This window comes from Leptidea sinapis, chromosome 33, assembly GCF_905404315.1.
Source record: "Leptidea sinapis chromosome 33, ilLepSina1.1, whole genome shotgun sequence".
In the NCBI taxonomy this organism is placed as follows: Eukaryota; Metazoa; Arthropoda; class Insecta; order Lepidoptera; family Pieridae; genus Leptidea; species Leptidea sinapis.
The window spans coordinates 5293033-5314441 of record NC_066297.1 but is presented as its reverse complement, the minus strand read 5'-3'; the positions used below and the strand labels follow the sequence as shown (position 1 = coordinate 5314441).

Sequence of the window (21409 nt, the reverse complement as noted above, 5' to 3'; positions counted from 1 at the left end):
ACGGGTCACCTAATGTTTTCTCTTGCGACACCAGAGGAATTATAGGAGCGTTTCCGACCTTTTAGAAAGATGTACACGCTTTTTGGAAGGTACTCATGTCGAAGGAACTTCATTGAACAGCTTGGTTTTACGTGGAAGAGAGTTTCTTTAAAACCGCAGTGTGGAGGGACGCCAGATAGGCAGATGGAGGGGATGATATCCTAATTTGTGGCATGTCGTGCGGAGGTGGAATTCGGCGGCAGGAATTAGGTTAACAGCTCTTATAGAAGACATAGAAAGAAACAACGTCTATACGCAACGCCAAGTGATCTAGCCGTTCACAGAGTACTGGATCCCCGACAATTCCAATACTAATCCTGTACAAAAAATCTCCCACTAGTTAAAACCTTGCTGGTCCAAGAATGTCTTTAAAATATTAACACAGCATCATCAAAATACTAATAGTATAAATCAATTTAATGTATGATTGGTTCAAGCAATGATGTGTTTGATAAATGATTTGATTCAACTAGTCTTGTTCTTGGTTTGCGAACATTTAAATGTTATTCTTGTTTCATTTGATATAGGTAATAATGTTTACGGAAATCTATCTAATTACTTTGTTGTCAATACTGCCAACAGATGGCGCTGTTAAAATATCGTCATAGTTTGTGATGTACCTACATTTGTTTATTTTTACTGGCTTAATCATAATAAAACTCTTTTCGAATGTATAAAGCTACATTAGTTAAAACGTGTTTTAAGCCTACCGAACGTTAGATAAAATTCCTTATTCATATTCTTTATATAAATCTCTATAGTACGCAATGTTGCCATTTCGTACGATAACATGATTTTAACTAATTTAATGATGAACTGTCAATGGAAACAGACATATTTTCGATGTCAATGGTTTGTCAGTTGTCAAAAGTCGATGTCAAAATAATTTCAAACTTCAAAAATCAAAGTTTTGAAGTCTGTCGGTTGTCAATCTATGATGTATATCCGACAACTTTGAGCGGGATGCTATAAATCACATTATTTAACGAACAGCTGATCGATGTCGGCCATGTTTTTTTGCCTTCGAGTGCTTAGAATAGGTTTATAGAAGGGTCCTAGCTACTTTAAGTCACGTTAGCTTTATCGAAGAGATAATGAGCGTTATAGCTCTAATATGCGATTATGAATACCATCTTTTAACAAGCGTATATTAGCGATGTTTTAAATCTCCGCTAAGTCCTTATGAATAAGAGTTAAGAAGTTAGTCAATAGCGCCAAACACCATTTAAAGCATTTTTAAATCATTTACTTAAAGAATTATGTTGAAATATGTAAGAATTGATTCTAGAAAATACCTTAGATAATTTATACGTCTAGATAGGGCTGTTGCTAGTCAAACGATGAGAACACGCCAGGAAAATTACTTTAGTGTGCGTGACCCTCACACTCGCGATTTGTAAGTCACTTTGTGTTTGTGTCCGTGTATTGCTCAAAATAGAAGTTAACTGTCAACCTCAATTTTCTCACAGATATCCTATCTGGATGAATAAGTAAATAGAATCTATAATTATTATAAATTCATTATTTATCATTAATAAGTTGATAATAATATTTGAATTATAAAATCAATTATCTACATTTAGTTGCTTGTAACCATGTTGATTGTAAATGCGTTGTTTTGAATAAATAATGCTAATTTTACATAAAAAATTAATGTCAAGTGGGCATCGAACCTGCAACCATTATTGGTTGAAAAAATAATGGTTGAAATTTAAAATGAACATCAATTCCTGCCTTATCGACGATAGATGAAAATAATATATAAATTAACAAAAATCTTATTTTGCAAATTGAAAAATGGAATAAATTTTCAAATTAACGTATATCTACGAAGTTTGAACGAAATCTGGCCGTTTATAGTGGGTTAAAAATGAGTCGTCCAAATGAGTCGATTACCTACAAACAAAAAATTCATACATACAGGTGAAGCTAATAAAAAGCGTATAAAAATACATTTACCACACAAACATGTTATTCGTGTGAATAAAGTTAAACATTTCAATAAATAATCTTGTCAAAACATTGCTTAATAACAGTCTGAATACATAAAAAACACAAGAAAGACTCGTAAATAAAACCGACTACCTTCGAAGCACAAAATATTCACAAAAGCACATTAAAAGAGTCTAAGCTGGTTTGAAAGATAGTGACTGATTTGAATAGTCTATATATTTAAATCTAATTAATGTAGCCTTTTCAAGCATTATTATAAATGCACATAGAAATTTTAAATTTATAATAATAATAACAATTTAATGTATCCTTTGGGCACACAACAAACGGAATCGAAAGAAGTGTTATTGGATTTAAAAGAAGTGATAAAATAAAACTAACAAAAATTAAGAGTACAACTAAATTCAAAGATGTCAAAACTGTGTTCAAAACATTAGAGTGGAAATGGGCGGGACATAATATGCTACGTGACAAAAGCGAAAAATGGACAAAAATCATAACGGAGTGGTATCCACGAGAATGCAAAAGAAGCAAAGGTCGACAAATAAAACGATGGAAGGATGACCTTAAGAGAGCGGCTGGCCCAGAATGGATAAGAATGGCGAAAGAGAGAGAAAGATGGAAGTCTTTGAAAGAGGCCTATGTCGAACGACAAGCTGTTAAAAAAATCGTAAGAAATAGTTTAAGGATATATATTTAAAAAATAATGTTATTATTAGCAGTAAAGGCTTATTTTATTTTTATTTTATTTATTTATTGGGCGCATATACTATTTTTATTATTTTGAAATCTTTAACAAAAAGCAATGAATACAAGCTCTAAAGGTTGATGCATCCAATATATGATAATTTATATTTCTACAGTTTATTCTTTATTAAGTTTTTTTAAATATTTGGTATTAAAAACTTTTTTAACTAACAGAATTCATATTTTGGATGTAACACCTTACAAACTAATTTGTTCTGTATATTACAGCCATTGTAAAATACTCTATTGATTGAAACGAGTGGCCGTTGAGTTTCTTGTATGTTCTTCTCACGAGCTCTACTTTTTACGAATACCTTTATGGTAAATTCAGTTATTTAAAAGAAATATTTATAATGACGATCCAAAAGCGATTAATTTAAGCCTAATTGAATAAAGTTTAATTGACTTTGACTTTGAAAAAATTAAGGTTTTTAAGTCCGCGCATTGTTTGAGAAAAGTACTTTATAAGCCTTGGCTACAACTAGGTATTGATGGACTAACGTATTACACGTTCGTCCATCACCTCTTCAGCTAGTCGCTGCAATAATGTATATACTCTTAGATTTAGGATTGGTCTCCGCTGCGCTCCAAGTAGATACCGCAGGCCTAGTCGTAAAGTGCGGCAACTAATACTACGACCAAGTGGGCGTACTCGAGCCAGTCTCGAACAATGTGTTTACGTGCCACATGTTCTGTTAAACTTTCCTAATAATTGAAACACAAAAGGTTTACACGATACTTTAGGTGCAAATTAAACTCGTTTAATAAGATTCTTATAATTTATTCTTAACAATTTATCTCTTAAAATACATAAAGGAATCATGAGGATAGAGTTGGTTTTGTAATCACTTGTGTATCTCATTTTAGTTGTGTCGGTTTATTTCACAATATTTAAAGCGATATTAAAATATAACCATTCGGTTGAAGCCGACAGGCATAAACTAAAGGATTATAAATTCAACATTTTTATACGGCACTAAGATTGGTTTATTACTAATGAAGTCGAGAATAAAACGCAGAATGCTACAGCTCGTTACAATATCGAATGTCATAGACAAAACAAATAAAGCTATTTATTGTTATTTCCCGCCATTGCGAATGTCATTGTGACATTATAAATTATTTTTAATGTGTACAAAATGGCGTCTTACTTTATGCGTAAGCCGCGCTTAAAGATGGCGGAGAAATGGGGCGCTCCTGTCGTTCTAAGTCGGTATCTATAATCAATATCACTTTAGACTTTCTACTTTTAGACGACGATCTTATTAAACGTTTAAAACATCACCAATAGACGCTTGTTGAAAAATGGTATTCATAATCACATATTAGAGCTAAAATTATCTCTTCGATATATCGGACATGATTTATATAGTAGCTTAGTAGGACCCTTCTATGAACCTATTTTGAGCCCTCGATAGCAAAAAACATGGCCGTCATCGATCAGCCGACGATCCATTTGACGTTTGTTTTGTCTATGTCAGTCAGTTCGCTGCTGTTGTTATTTATCATTACCAACCTAGAGAATAGGCTCGCTACTCAAAACTTTAATTTTTTAGTAGTGTTGTAGTAGTGAACTTATTTTGACATCGACTTTTGACAATTGACAAGCCATTGACATTGAAAAGATGTCAGTTTCAATAGACAGTTCCTCGGTAAATCATTTAAATCATGATTTTTTATTTTGTACGAAATGGCAACATAGACAACTATAGAGATATACATAAGTTATCGGAGATTTATCAGGAATATTATTATATATTATAAGGAATTTTATCGAAAATTCGATAGGCTTAAAACACGTTTTAACTAAGTATAGGTTTATACCTTCGATGAGCGTTTTATTATGAATAAGGCGGTTAATATTAAATGAGATTCCTTACATTTTTTTTATCATAGTATTATGACGATCTCAATAATATTTTATCCTCATCCTTTAGATCCTGTAGCTTATGTTTATTATAAAATATAATAATTAAATCAAATCAAATCATCTTTATTTGCAAGATAAGGTAATAATAAGATGTTGTTGGCTTATAATTAACAGGTGCTCTTATCCTAACCCATAAGGCATGCAAACTTATAGAGGAATACATAGTTCACGTTTTAATTTATGTAACAATTATAATATACTGTACTATACTAAAAAAAATATACATCCCAAGCAAACTTAGATTAACATCAATCATACAATAGTTATTATTTCATAGGCTTATTCATTTTAATTTATAATATAATGTCATTAGCTACACAATGATATTGAGTTCAGTCGAAGCTATTTTTTATTATTTACTATTTTATCGTCAAGAAAATCTTTTAATGAGTAGTATGCTTTTTTTATTAAGTAAGATTTGAGTGACTTTTTAAATAATACCTACCAATATTGATATTATATTTTAATAAATCTTTTGTTCGTATTTTTACCTCACTACTATTTAGATATATTGCAAAAGCTCTGAAGTGTAAAATGAATATTCCGACAAATCTTTCCATTTTGCACCGATGTCATTATAAAAGTAATAAACAATATATCTATGCTTTTGTTATTTATATTTTATCCATGAATATTTAATGAGGTACATAATAATGTGGTTTTGTTTTGCAACACGTCCTTTTAGCCGAAAAGTAGACCGGACCCATTTCAAATAAAATTTACTATTCTAATAAAAGTTTTTTTTTTTCCTTTATGATTTTTGATACATCCTGTCTTATAACCATTTTTGAAGTACTTACTTGAACTAATCTAAGTTGAACTATTTTATTACTGACATTGTTTAACTTGAGAAAAACTTACGTTATTACTTAAATTTTATGTATATTTTAAATATGATAATGTAAGGAAAGTTGATTTATTAATAAATTCTTTTATTGATTATAAAATATATTTGATTCTTAGTTACAATTCTTGAATATGTACATCAGAGTTTTGTGTATGTACATTATTTAATCCTATAAAAGTAACAATTGGTTAGAGTGAGAGAGGCGGAGTCTGCCTACCGCTGTGGTATGCGTGAGAGAAAGGGAAGCCAGACAGACTGGCGCCATAACGCGTTACGTTACGAAGCGGTTTACCGTCCCATAACAAGTTATCACTTCAAAACAATAATCATAACAGTTAAATTCGACATTACGACACCATAGAGAGACGAAAATCTATAACGGATATACAGGAAGATAGAAGAGAAAAGCGAATCGAATGTTACTGTAACTGATTTCATTTGACAAGTCGTAAACAGTCAGCAACATTAGGAATAAGCTTCTTAGTGTTTTGAATATCAAATCAAAATTGGTCACGCATTATCGGGCTGTCAATTTGTCTATAGGCTGGTATATTCTCAGTCTATACCAAACTGACGAGCGTAAACTGTTGTGATTCTAGTTGTGTTGCATTACGCTACGCCTTAATTAATTTTGTAATGTGTTACGAAAAAGATAGTCATTGTTATGGCGGGGTAGCATAAATAAATATATTGAAGGGCAGTGATGGCCAAGTCGGAATTTTCGTGACTTAGAAGAAAGTCGTGAAAGGAGTCATGTCCTCGATTTATAAGTAACCAATAACCGCATATTTAGTTTATTAACATTCCTTGAACTTTCGACAGAAATCGACCCGAATGATTTAAAAGAAAATACATCCTGATTTAAAAGAAAATACATCCTGTTTTTTCTTCGACTTTCCTCTAAGTTAAAATAAAGGATGAGACGAGCAGGACGTTCAGCAGATGGTGATTGATACGCCCTGCCAATTAAAATGCAGTATCGCCCAAGATGATTGAAAAAACCAAAAATTCTGAGCGGCATTACAACTGCGCTCGTCACCATGAGACATAAGATGGCAATTCTCACTTCCCAGTTATTTCATCAGCTACGGCGCCCTTCAGACCAAAATACAGTAATGCTTACACATTACTGTTTCACGGCAGAGATAGGCACTGTTGTGGTACCCATAATCTAGCTGGTATCTGGTGGAAAAGAGCCTTCCGCTGGTTGATAAGCCTCACACAAGATGGACCAACGATCTGGTCAGGATCGCCGGAATGGATGAGGCCAGCCCAAGACCGATCGTGGTGGACATCTTTGGTGGAAGCCTTTGCCCAGCAGTGGACGTCTTCCAGCTGATGCTGATGATACGAATTAAGGACCTTCAAGTGTAGAGCGTACTCCCACCTTAAAGGTCGGCAACGCATCTCTTCGCCCCTGTTGTTGCAGATGTCCATGGGCGGCTTCCACACCATTTTTTGCCCCCTCTTATATAAAAAAAATATATATTTTAGACGATAGTAGGCCCTTCACGTCGGATCTAAAACTGACTAATCCGAGTTTTTTCTTCTTAAAATCTATTATAAAGCATATAATTGAAATTGTTAGTTTCGTGGGAATACAGTGTTGAATTAAATTCTTTACCACAATGAAACTCGTGACATTGTGACCTTAGAGCTTGAAATGTGGTCCTCACGAACCGAATTCCTTGAACTTGGGTCATTGTCGCTTTTTATGTTGTACTTTGACACTGGGTTCATGCAATGGTTAACCATAATAATAAGTTTTAAAATATTTAAAAAAAAATGTCCCTAAAATCGTTGACTACATTTAAACAGTAATTGACAGTTGTGGAAACTGCCGGTAGAAAAGAAAACTTAGAACTTTTAAGTTTTAAAATTTTAAATCTTGGAAGACAATTATTAATATCAATTTATTTTTAAATTTAATTTTCAAAAACACTATTTCAACAAAGCACAGTATAAATTTATTGAAATTTTGACTAAATCCATTAAATTTCACTTATAAGATAAGCGCTAATGTTGCACAATACATCAGCTGTATAGCTACAGATATACTGCTATAAACATTTGGGTGACGCGATCTCACTAGATTTCACCCATCTAAAAAGTGTCTAACTATATTTATTGCGTGAAGCCATAAGGTTTTCCCCTAAAAAAAGTGCCCAAGTGGCTAAAGAAGTATTCAATTCAACAAAAACAACTTATTAGTAAATTTGATAGAGTGTTATGGGGATGTCAGCGACGGATCCAGGCCCCAAAAAAAATTTAACTTTTATTTTTACCTTACATCTAGTGATCTCTCTTGGTAGTTAGCTACTTGTATCCCCTGAGGATACTGCGTCATGGGGGATGTGATTGAGATATAATTAAGAACTACGATTATGCAAAGGAATAATTTCATTACGGGAAAGATGGCTGGTCCATGCGTCAACTCATGAACGGGTGCTACTTGTGGTTCCAGGACGACCTGTTATAGTTAATATATCATTGTATTTGTTGGATGCAATTACTAATTGTGACTGTAATCACGACCATCATGTTCATGAAGCATCCTTACACAAACAATGAATTTAAGCTTTTAAGGTTGATGCATCCAATAAAGTATTAATTATATTAATACAGTTCATTATTTATTACTTTTTATGAAATATTTTATATTATTTAATCGCAATTCATATATTAGATGCAGCACCTTACAAACTAATTTTTTATGTATATTACAGTCATTGTAAAATACTCTATTTGATTGAAAAGAGTAGCCGTTTCTTGTATGTTATTCTCACGAGCTCAACTTTTTCCGAACATATGGTAGATACAGTAATTAAAAGTAATATTTATAGTGACGATTCAAAAGCGTTTAGTTTAAACCTAATTGAATAAAGTTTAATTGACATTGATATGATAAATAAAATATTTTTTGGCCGTGTGTAATAAAATTATTATTTATTAATAAAAAAATTAAATAAAATTATTATATTATTTATTGCTATGCAGATGACAGCACTGGTGATGCCGTATACACGGGCCATGCAGGTCTCTCTCGGGAAATCGTCGACCAGTGCCGGGAGAAACTTGTGTCTTCTATCGAGTCCTCTCTCGAGAAGGTCGCGGAATGGGGTAAATTGAACCTTGTCCAATTTAACCCCCAGAAGACTCAAGTTTGCGCGTTTACCACTAAAAAAAAAAACCCATTTGTCGTATCACCGCTCTTCGAGAACACTTCTCTTAAAGCCGCGCCTAGTATCGGAATACTGGGTCTCGAAATCTCGAGCGATTGCCAATTCCGTGGCCATCTGGAGGGCAAAGCCAAATTGGCTTCGAAGAAGCTGGGCGTCATCAATAGAGCACGGCAATACTTCAAGCCGGCCCACATTCTAGCGCTCTACAAGGCGCAGGTCCGGCCACACATGGAGTATTGCTGTCATCTCTGGTCTGGTGCACCCCAGTATCTGCTCGATCCATTTGACCGCGTGCAACGTAGAGCAGCTCGAATTGTCGGGGACTCAGTGCTCTGTGAACGGCTGGATCACTTGGCGTTGCGTAGAGACGTCGCTTCATTGTGTGTCTTCTACCGCATTTATCACGGGGAGTGTTCCGAAGAGCTGTTTAACCTGATTCCTGCCGCCGAATTTCACCATCGCACGACACGCCACAAGTTAGGATATCATCCCCACCATCTGGATGTGTGGCGGTCCTCCACAGTGCGGTTTTCAAGAAGCTTTCTCCCTCGTACTACAAAGCTGTGGAATGAGCTTCCTTGTGCGGTGTTTCGGGGACGATACGACATGGGTACCTTCAAAAAAAGCGCGTACACCTTCCTTAAAGGCCGGCAACGCTCTTGTGATTCCTCTGGTGTTGCAAGAGAATGTGGGCGGCGGTGATCACTTAACACCAGGTGACCCGTACGCTCGTTTGTCCTCCTATTCCATAAAAAAAAAAAAAAAAAAAAATACAAAGTGGGGAGAAAATAATGGAGCAAAGGACTTACCGAATGGTACCCAAAGGATGGCAAAAGAAAACGAGGAAGACAGCACACAAGGTGGGAAGATGAAATAAAATTGACAGCAGAACCTAACTGGAGAAGAGTTGCCCAAAACAGAAAAGAGTGGAAATCGTTGGAGGAGGCCTTTGCCGATCGGCACGCCGAACTAAGAGACATTTTATAGTTTATACTTTATAGCTTAAGATTATTAGTTATTCAAATGTTAAATATTTTTTAGTTCGGAATAAAATGGCATTATTATTATTATTGTAATAAAATTATATATGTGTGTATATGTATATAATAACCAAATTCGGCTTTACCAGACATCCACAGGTGAATAATTAAAACTCTTAAATGTTCACATAACCGTCGCAGTCGATATGTCATCGCAAAAACTCGCCTTAGTCTAATGATATAAGAATGCCTTTGTGAATGGTATTCCTTCTCAGAAGTCACAATTAAAGGTTTTGTCCTATTGTTTAAATTACTCACGTTCTTGTGAAGTAATTAGGAAACCGCGGGGTGAGGAGACTTGGATTTTATCAGTGATTTGAAATTAGACAAAAATTTAATTGATTCTCGATTCCATTGAATGCCATTCAAATTGAAATGGACTTAGGTCTAAAGACCATACCAGAGTCTTTACCAGTGGCTCCTTTGCACAGGATGCCGGCTAGATTATGGGTACCACAACGGTGCCTAATTCTGCCGTGAAGCAGTAATGTGTAAGCGTTATTGTGTTTTGTTAAGGGCGCCGTAGCTAGTGAAATTACTGGGCAAATCAGACTTAACATTTTATGTCTCAGGGTGACGAGCTCAATTTTAATGCCGCTCAGAGTTTTTGGGTTTTTCAAGAATACTGAGCGGCACTGCATTGTAATGGACAGGGCGTATCAATTACTATTCGTCTTGTCCAGTATTGGCATAAAAAAAGAAGACTGATTGGATATATCTTAGAACATTTATACGTCTAGATACAGCTGTAAAACGTCGAAAAAATTGAGTTTAGAGTTAACCTATTTTGAGTAATGCACACACACTAACACAAAGTGTCATACAAATCGCGAGTGTAAGACATAGGTTATCACGCACACTAAACTATATTCCTGGCCTGTTCTTATCGATTTTCTAACAGCAACAGACTCTATCTAGACGTATAAATTATCTCAGGAATATACGACAAATAATTTGTGATTAGTTATGAACTAGTCAGTAAGGGCAGTGCAGTACCGAGCTTCATCCATCCACGTCCACAGCTGGACGTCTTCCGGCTGATGATGATGATGAGTTTGGGAGAATTGTTTATATCGAGACAAGCTTATGTCCTTATTTAAATCTTATTTTATCTATTTCGCGTGTATGGCTGTATCTGTACCTTTTATATAAGAGGGCCTTGCAACATGAAAATCTGCAAAAAGGGTTCAAGATATTGCCGGTCTTTAAGCTGAGAGTATGCTGTGTGGTTGAAGGTCCCTAAGTCGTATCGGTTCGGGCAAACTGCATCGTTTGTATGTTTGTATTTGTTTCCAAATAAATATATACAGTATCGGCCTTACAAATAAAATTTACATAAAGTTAGAACTAAGCATAAACCAAGAATATGTAAAATATTTACAAATAGACATTTTGCTTACGAATGGTTTGTTCGAACTTATAAAGTTTCCCGCGTTTATTTGCAAGGCAGCTTGTCATTCGGAAAACTTCATAATTATCATTGTATTGACAGTGTTGTCAACGATATTGTAAACATTTTGCATTTTCTTTGTTTATAATCAGTTATAACTTTATACCAAGTTTATTTGTAAGGCCGTATATCTTCTATATTCTTATTCTTTATACTGTATATATATAATGAAAATGGTCCTTGTTTAAGGCTCTTTCACGCCTAAACCACTGATCGTATCGACGTGAAACTACCACCATTCGATGCGAAATTTATCCTAGATGATTTATAGCTACATTATTTTTCGAATTTCAACGTTCCTTCATTAATTTATTTCCTTTTAAAATTCGCCAAAAAAAGCGAAGCGGGCGGGAACGGCTAGTATATATAAAATATTATGAATTTTGTTAAGTTTTAATTTGTACATTCAATTCAATTATTGAAGCGTTTGTGTGTGTGTGACCCGCCCCACGACTCGCCTCAAGCACTAACCGTCAGGTGTTACGCTCCTTTGTCCCCCTAATATATTTAAAAAAGTTTAAATTAAATTCCGACCACCCTTCTTATAAACTGGTTTACATTTTCTCATAGGAAACATGAACAGGTTCGACGTAAATTGTCGTAAAGGTGTTTGTATATGCAATCATTTTTATTGACTCCACTTCGCTTATCTTGTCCGAGGCGTCGCGAATTAATTGATCAACTCATTTTATTGGGACTGTCTTTTTTATTGGATTTGGATAAATGCCTTTAAGTTTTGCTTTTAAAAGTATTATTTTTTTTAATTTATTTATTCCCATTTATTCGAGCCCGGTAGATGCAAACATTTGTATGTTGAATATGGACGTATCGGAATTGTTGACTGAACGAATGTGAATGACTCGGCGTTCGATTCCGGCATCGTTCATAAATTTTATTTTCAAATTTAATTTGTGTAATTAATCCCAGAAGTGGGGATTATCACTTGAAAAAATATCAAATTGCTTAGATTCGAAAGAGCGACTTCTAACATCCGTTTTCAATAACCTATTTATCCTTAGTTTAACTATCGAGGTAGACAAATCTATCCTTCACGCTTACTTACATTTAAATAACCTGTCGACATAAAGCATTGGACTATAACTATATTGGACATAACTATGGATAGATAAAATCTTGTCATTAAAAAAAAAAGCCAAAAATCAAAAATTTATTTATTTTGCATTTTAGTAAATAGTATTTGAAGGACTTCCCTTTTAAGTTCGCAGAACCTGTGTGATTCATTAAACGGTGATAGCAAGTATCCGTAACGAGAGATAGGTACGTTATTGAAAACGGCCGTAAGTCAATTTCCTAATATAATATTGGGGTTGAGCAGGTTATCAAATGAAAAGTAGATCCAGTAGATAAACCCACAACTCGAGAGTTGAACAAGACATACAATATTTATCAACGATACGTAACTCGAACGGTTGGCGCAGTGGAAGAGCGCTCACACGGAACGCGAGATGTCGCGGCTTCAATTCCCACATCTTTCATAAATTTTGTTTTCAATTTGATTTGTGTGACTCGGCGTGGAAAAATACTGTTTAACCCGACTTACGCAACAAGAACTCAAATAACAAAACCCGGTATATTGTGGTTTACTGTAGAACAATACTGAATAAAAATTCTTGATATACTTGCACACCAATCAGTTTTTTTTTCGGTTTACAAACCTCGTTTAACATTATGTCGGACAGTTCTGCGGTCACTTTCGTGTTTTAAAAAAAAAGCTAACATTTGATAGATATTTTTCGAAAAACAATTTAATTTATCATTTTGGTGTGTTCAAATTCATAGTAGATTGATGTAATATAGGCAAAATTTATGAACGATGCGGGACACGAACCCACAAACTCTTGCGTTCCGTGTGAGCGCTATTCCTCTGAGCCAACCGTTTGAGTGACGTATCGTTGATTAATCTTGTACATCTTGTTCAACTCTCAGGTTGTGGCTTCGAGAGGTCGCGGGTTCGAGTACTAGGTCGTTAATAAATTTTATTTTCAAATTTTATTTGTATAAGTAATCCCAGAAGTAAGGTTTTCTAACGGATATTAATTAAAAATATAATGGTTTCGTGTTCTGTATCAGATTGTGTTGTTACATATACCAACTATACAACTAAAAAAAAAAACATTGCAAATCTAAATACTGATTCTTCAATACTACTCTCGTGATGTGTTTATTTTCATATAACATATGCACTAAAATCGATATACTCGTATATATAAGAGATTTCCACGTATATAGTCACTCATCACGATATCTCTGGAACCATTAGGCGTTGAGACTTGAAATTTGGTAGGAATATTCCTTTCGCTCAGCTAAGAACGGATTTTACGAAATTCCACCCGCAAGTTTTTTTTAAATATGAACAGAACAACGTCTGTCGGGTCAGCTGGTAAAAAATATTACATTTTATAGACGCAGTAAGCACTCTATTTTTTACAGAATACATTAATTAAAAAAATTGTGTTAGATAATAAATAATGTATGATAAAAAATATTGTATACGTGAATATGATGCCGTTAATATTTGTTATAGGGATTGACCAAAAGCAAAATACTACATACTGCACTAACTCACTAACACATCTGTAAAACTAGTACACATGAACATATTAAATTTTGTCTCGCCGTAATGAGGAGAGTGTTTCTCTATTACGCTGTCTATACTATAGTCGGAAATGTAATTCAAGATCAATAATGTAAGCAAAGAAATGTCACTGTCAAAATGACAATTCAGAGATAACCAACATTTTTCTAGGTAATTTAATTATTAACTTATATTGATTTATAGTATATAAAACATAAATATATAAAAATGAATTTTATTTACAAATGTCTTTATTTGATAATGGTTACCAAACATAAAATAGATAATTTAATAAGACTAGTCTTACCTGTAACATCATTTACGTTTTTTTTATATAGACCAGCCAAATGTTTAGAGCCTCTATCTTATTGCCAGTGTCAAAGTAAATTTTGCACAAAAAATTAACATTTTAATTTTCGGATATATTTTATGCTACATTACAAAGATAAAACCTTATGCAATATTTGTTTTTATGTATTTAAACTACACTTATAATTACTAAATTATATTTTAGTGTATTTCAACGCGCACAATGGCAAAGGTTATTATTTTTAGTTGGCAACATCATTCTTCACTCTCTCGAACATCTTGAACTAAAACTCCGACTATAAGTTTATGACACCACAGTGAGACAGCAGGTAAATATGATAAATATTAAACATATTATAGTTATATGTTAATATATTGTACATTAAAACCAATAGAGTTGTCGAAGCAAGACAGGAATCGAAGAAGCGATACGATCAACCGTCGGTCGGTTGGAATTCCTAAAATTTACCCCGAGATACCACGGTACGGTCGGCAGAGAAAACGGTTTTATTTTAATATCAGAATCTTGTTTTTATGATACCCAGAATTATTTCTTGTTGCATTATTTTTGGGTAGGACTCATGTTTTATTTCATTTCAAGGCACGTTTTAGAAATTGGCCTTAAATTAGTTATATTTGGTCACATGTGCGATTGTTTTATGTGTAAACAATTGCTGACCCGGCAAACACTATTTTACCATTATATAGAATGAATTATTATTAGTATGTAATGAGTTTGTATGAGGCAATAGGTCAAGAGGACGCTCCCCTATACGCTGGACAGATCAGATCAAAGCCCTAACCAATACTCCCCTCAACACATGTGCCAGAGAAGCAACAGGATAACTGGCGTAGAATCGTTCGTCGTTCGACGTGACCACGACTGCTCTGTCAAGAGTAATCCGACGAAGAAGAAGAAAATGAGTTTGTAGTGTGTGTATTACCTTTATACACCTATGCACACACTAATATCTCCAACTAGTATATAAGGAGTTGCATAGAGTAATAAAGGAGCTTATAATCGCAGTCAGACTTATAATCATTTAATACCCGAACCTCCAACATCCCAAATTGTCATTGACTGAATTATTTGTATTACGATTACATAGGTAGGTACATAGATCATGTGAGGTTGACAGTTTGCCTCTATTTTGAGTAATGCAAGCAAGCTAATACAAAGTGTCATACAAATCGCGAGTGTAAGACCTAGCTTGTCACGCACACTAAACCCTTGCCTGTTTTTATCTCTCTAAAAGCAAGAGACTCTATTTAGACGTATAAATTATCTAAGAAAATATGCTTTTACGACGGGATCCCATAAAATATAGAAAACAAATTTATTAGAAGACTTGTCGACGTTTTCACAGGTGTCATAGTTTGTCTGGACGTATAAAGGATCTAAGCATATTTTTATGATATCGCCCAACAAAAGACTTCCTAACTCAACTTAACCGCCCTGTAGGCGCTTTGGGTAAAACTGTAAGTTAACAAGTTAATGTTATAATAAATAAATTTAATACATAACCGAGTAGTAGATATCACAAGTTTATGTTTATTTTTGGTGTTACCGTTAAGATAATCACAGTTTCTAGAAACTTCGCACATGTGTTAGAAACATACATTACATTATTAAGAATCCTATACTGAAAGACCATATAAGAAATTTCTTATTGATTCTTTGGGATCTAAGTCATAAATAGCGCAAAAAACTTTTGCATGCTTCCCCCCCAAGGAAGTTCTTTTTTATTTTAAATACCTACATAATAAAAATAAATTTATGTTAGAAAAATCGATGTTATAGTTACCAAAGCTAGTAATTTTGTCGGTAATACTTTTATAATCACTTAGAACTTAAGTCCACACAATTCTTATCACAAACATAAATACCAAACACCATTTTGATAACGAAACTGCAACATATACTATAAGATAAAAGGAAACGGCTATATTTAACGACTAAAGCCTTTCTCTACTAACTCTAACTGATAGTGGACTTTAAGAGCTATTTTTTTTATGGATCTGAGAATAAACTGACTATGGTGACATGATGTTAAGTGATCACCGCAAATTATCTTCTACAAATACGAAAATCATTCGAGCACTATTTGAACTTCATGGACGAAATGTAAAAGTCGCGAAGAACACTTTACACATTTGTGCTTCACAAAAAACTTAACAACCGAGCCTGACATACATGCCGCGTTTCGGGGTCTTCAATAGGTAAATGTATTTTCCTCCTCTTAAAAAAACGTATGTTAAAATACTTAGATATGGATATAGATCTTATTACATATACATCTAGATGTGCTCAAGAAAAGTAATAATTTTATAAACGTGAATTACGTACTATAGTCTATCATTTATTTATACATAAAAAAATATTTTAGAACAATTAACCTAAAACTAAAAACCTTAAAGAATACACAGACTGGCTGGCCCCTTCTCATCTACATGGAACCAACAACAGAGCTGGTGCGGCTTGTGAAGCGGCTGAAAAAGCTAAAGCATGCTAATACAAGGAGCAAGGCTCCGTATACGATTTTGTCTCATTCGGTGTTGAGACCCTTGTTCCGTGGGGTCCTAGCGCTATAAGGCTTTTTATCCAGGCTCCAGGCCCTTCTAGCAAAAAGAGTAACAGAAAATCAATTTCTCAGTCTGTGGGGACTCACACTTCTCCGGGTATTGTAAACCAACCTCCACAAATACATTCTTCCCAGAAGAAACATATAAAGATCTACAGAAGAAACATATGGAAATAGCAAATAGATTAGTCGACATCACAGGAAACCGAAAAGCTGGCAGCTACCTCGGACAAACACTACCAGTATCAGAACCTTGCCTAAAGGGATAAAGACTCTTTTTAATAATATATTTTAGTTACATATTATAATTTTTAAGGTTTTCAGATTTAGATTCTGCTTAAATTTGGAATTATTAATACTACCTATTAAGGTTTTTGATAACATATTCTATGTATGTCTCCGTGACCGATTTAACTAATATGTCATTAAAAGATATCACTTGGATATTTTGTTTTGAAAAAAGTGTGACGTTACAAAATTTGGGACCCACCCCGCCTCTTGTCGCACTTCGGCAACCCCCTCCCTCCCCCTTATCGTGTGACGTAATTTATGGATAGCCCCTAACTATTATTAATTATAGCTCTATGCGCCGCCCCTGGGCTTGCTGTCAAACAACACCCTGTAATTTGTTTCAAATAGCTTCTTTAGTACGTAGTACACATTGAGATCTTTATTTCAATACGTCATTCGATAACTTTATACGAATTGATACATCTATTGCATAAGTAACTCTCTAGATTTTTTTTAGTGAAAACTTCTTTTCGTTGTGTAGGGGAAAATCTTATGGGTTCGCGTCACCGACATGTACATTCGCAAAGTTGCCTGAGCCATGGCACCTTTTACCGCGTTCATTGGCATCTTTCGACGCGCTCTTCGACATAATTTTCCATGGGAACCATTCAATTATGGGTGGACTTCCCTAGTTTCTGAAATACTAAGATACACGGATTGCATTGCATATTGCAAGCATTGATATTGTATAAATATTCCTTTTTTGTTTGTAATTTTTCCTTGTTGTGTTTCGTCTAATTAGTGCAACTGCCACATATATTGTAAAAATAATGCAATTTAGTAAAGTAGCACAAGGTTGAACCATAAAATTTATAGAAAGTAACGTTGATTGTTGGTTTAAAGTAAAGAATAATCTTGATGTGAAAACCTTAAAATCGTTGGGTTTTGGTTTCTAGGTGGTCGGGATAAAAAACTATACAAATATTTCACACGGCAGGGAGGCGGGTCCTCACAAGTATCAAATATATAACAAAAGTACACGTCACATAAACTTAAATAAATAGGCTTAAACCAAGCACTTTTGAATCGTCATTACAAATATTTGATTTAAATTATTGAATCTACCATATGCTCGAAAAGTAAGAAGATCGTAATAGAAACCCAACAACCAAAAAACTGCTGCATCAACCTCCAGGTTGCGAATAAGCCAATAAAAAGTTATTTAAGTTTATCTTTTATATTTTGATTGAATATTGAGATAGGTTTCTACTAATTGAAATGATAACAAGAGTGCGTTGAACTCCTATCAATACAAAATATTTGTCGAATAAAAGACATCAACGCGTTACTTTTTTAACTAAGTTTATCGTCAACAACCGGAAACATGCCGTGTGTGTACATTAAAACTATTAAAAATTTAATTTAATATAAAATTTTACTAAAACACAGATTTTTTTTATGTTTTTCCGAGTTATCTAGTCTGGGACGTTTGATTAAAATTTTATGAGAATATCGAGTAAAAGTGATAAAAATCATTAATTTTCTTAACACATCATTAATTGTACTACCACCGCTATGAAAATATATATCACTCTGAAAAGAATGTCATATGTGTATAAAACTAAGGGTGAGATCTATAGAGCGAACTTACTTTGCTCAGACTTTACTTAAGTAAAACGTAGCTGAATGTAAGATAAGCATAATCTTTGATTGTGTTTAGGTCTGAAGGGCGCTGTAGCTAGTGAAATTACTGGGCAAATGAGACTTAACCTCTTATCTCTCAAGGTGACGAGCGCAATTGTAGTGCTGCTCAGAATTTTGGGCGTATCAATTACCATCAACTCAACGACCTGCTCGTCTCGTCCTTTATTTTCATAAAAAAAAATTATTCCTTTTTATAGCCACTTGACAGCTGAAATTATACTGAGCTTAAGCTAAGACAACCGAATGTAAAAGTCAAGTTGAGTTTTACGTGAGTAAAGTCTGAGCAAAGTCTAAGTACCCTCAATAGATCACAGTATAAGTCTAGTTTTGATAGGTCAGTGAACTTAACTTCTCACAAACCACTATTCTTTAACATTCACAATTTTTAACGTTCACGATATCTAACTGTATGATCCTTTGTACAAAACCACAATGTCTCAAACCACAATAAGTCAAAAATTATTACATACATACATATAATCACGCCTCTTTCCCGTAGGGGTAGGCAGAGACCACTTCTTTCCACTTGCTACGTTCCTTACATACTTATTTTGCTTCGTCCACTTTCATTATTCCTTTCATACATGCTCTTCGGTTTAGGGTACTCTTGACCTGGCCTTTTTCCAAGACGTCCCTGATTTGATCTTGAAACGTCCGCCTAGGTCTTCCCCTGCTAACACTTTCATTCACACTGGCCTTATACAAAAATAATTACAATCTGAAAAATTGTCTCATCTCTTCACCTAAGGCTTTTTTAAAACCTTCATTACTCAAAATCTAAGCCCTGTATAAGCTTCAGCAATTAGTATTTTCGTACAAGCCTTTTAAACATCTATTTTTTTATGGAAGAGGAGGGCATATGAGCGTACGGGTCACCTTGTGTTAAGTGATCACCTTCTCATGCAACACCAGAGGAATCAAGTTGCTGGCCTTTTAGAAAGGTGTTGACACTTTTTTTGAAAGTAACCATGTCATATCGTCCCGGAAACATCGCACAAGGAAGCTCACAGCTTGTTTGTACGTGGAAGAAAGTTTCTTGAAAACCGCACTGTACAATGAGGAGACGAGGAACGCCACACATCCAGACGGTGGGGATGATATTCTAATTTGTGGCGTGTCGTGCAAAGGTTGAATTTATTTTCCCTCTACAAACCGAAAACTCTAACACCGAGTTTCTACTGTATTTATCTTATGCATGATGTTTTTAAATATGACTAACTCTGTTCACTTAAATGCCTGAACAGTGGCAAGGACTTTATATTAAAAAATGTTTATACATTTACCCTTAAAGCTATTATGTATCTTATGAAGCCTACTAGAATTAGTCACAAGCAATCCCTTATTTCTAGTGTTATAATAATGAAAATCACTATTAAGAGCAAAAACGTGACGATTTTTGTGAACGTATCTATCTACCTATATTCAATTTTCAATATTGTACTGACAATGAACAGACATATTCAAGCACATTTATTGATTTCGGTTTTATTTTAATGCAATAAGATATTAATAATATAATAGTTACAGCTCGTTTCTCTAAATTATCTACTAAGTTATTATATGTTTTTCAGTTTAAATAGAGATCTAATAAGCTATTTCAAACTGGAAATTTATTAGGTTCTTATGCCTTCTTCTAAACATAACTAAATAATAACATAAATCATCAACTTAACCTTATTGGTGCTAATTTTATAAATATACGCGATATAAATGTGTTTTTTATAATTTAATTTAAATACTTTTAATTTATTAGTAGGAGACCTTGGATGTCATCTAACTTTAATTGATAACCGTTTGACACACGAGAGTAATTACTAATCCTTGGGAACTTGTGTCCGTCTGAGATCGCCTTTAAGTTCACAATGTCATAGAGATCAGGATACGTGCAGATAAAGATGGGTCGTCCATGGATGTTAATACATTAAAAATTACTCTGAATATTAAAGCCTACATTAAGTTAGAGACGTGGTAATCTAAATCTTATAAAGTGAGTCATATTATTTGCAAAACCATGCTAAAGTTTTGTGTTTAAATATCAAATAAAAGTATATAAATGTAAATAAAACTGAGCGTAATATACCAGATTTGTCTCTAAGTTCCATTCACACTGTCTAATAAATATTATACTAAGACCTAAATAATATTAAGAGTTGAATTCTTCAGGACATTTTTTAAATCTTAACTTAATAAAGTAATTTTAAGTCAACTAACCTTAAATATAACTGTATAATCCGAATAATCACAACCACACAATATAAGTTTCATGAAACACAATTAAGAACGCACATTTACTTAAACCACACGTCTATACACCACAGCGATAGAACGTCAACTGCCGTAAGAAAAACATGATCAATTGAATAAGAAGTGTCCCGTCTCTCTCTGTCGCAATCGTTTACGTATGTTAGAGCAAGATGGAGCTCATGGTATGCATTATGGCGCTGTCTTGGCCCTTTTTTTCAATGATTTCTTTGAAAGATCGATCACAGTTGATAAAGAACAGTTTGCTAATTTGTTTAACTAATTTATGCCGTGGTTCTACTCATGCCACAGAATAAATACTTACAACTCGATTCAAACTTTACGAACACGTGAAAACCATTTTTATATGTTAGATGTAGAGCCCGATTTATACAATGGCGGGAATATATGTTAGTAGGATCTGCTCGTGCCACAGAATATTTTTTTATAACTTAATTCTATTGAATATTGAGAACCTTACTTAGACATATAAGAAGTAAAGAGGTTTTGATTGTTTGAGGGAAAAGTATGCATATTATATTTTACCAATGGGAAGCT

The 21409-nt window shown here is 34.0% G+C and overlaps 1 protein-coding gene across 1 annotated transcript in view; it reads right to left on the bottom strand.

Annotated features, from left to right (window-relative positions):
- Positions 1 to 20938, bottom strand: part of LOC126974806 (extracellular serine/threonine protein kinase four-jointed) — a 39654-nt gene extending 18716 nt beyond the window's left edge. Inside the window, exon 1 of the mRNA XM_050822489.1 lies at positions 20822 to 20938. The gene's annotated coding sequence lies outside the window, so the exon portion shown is untranslated. The remainder of the gene's footprint in view (positions 1 to 20821) is intronic.
- Positions 20939 to 21409: the final 471 nt, after the last annotated feature.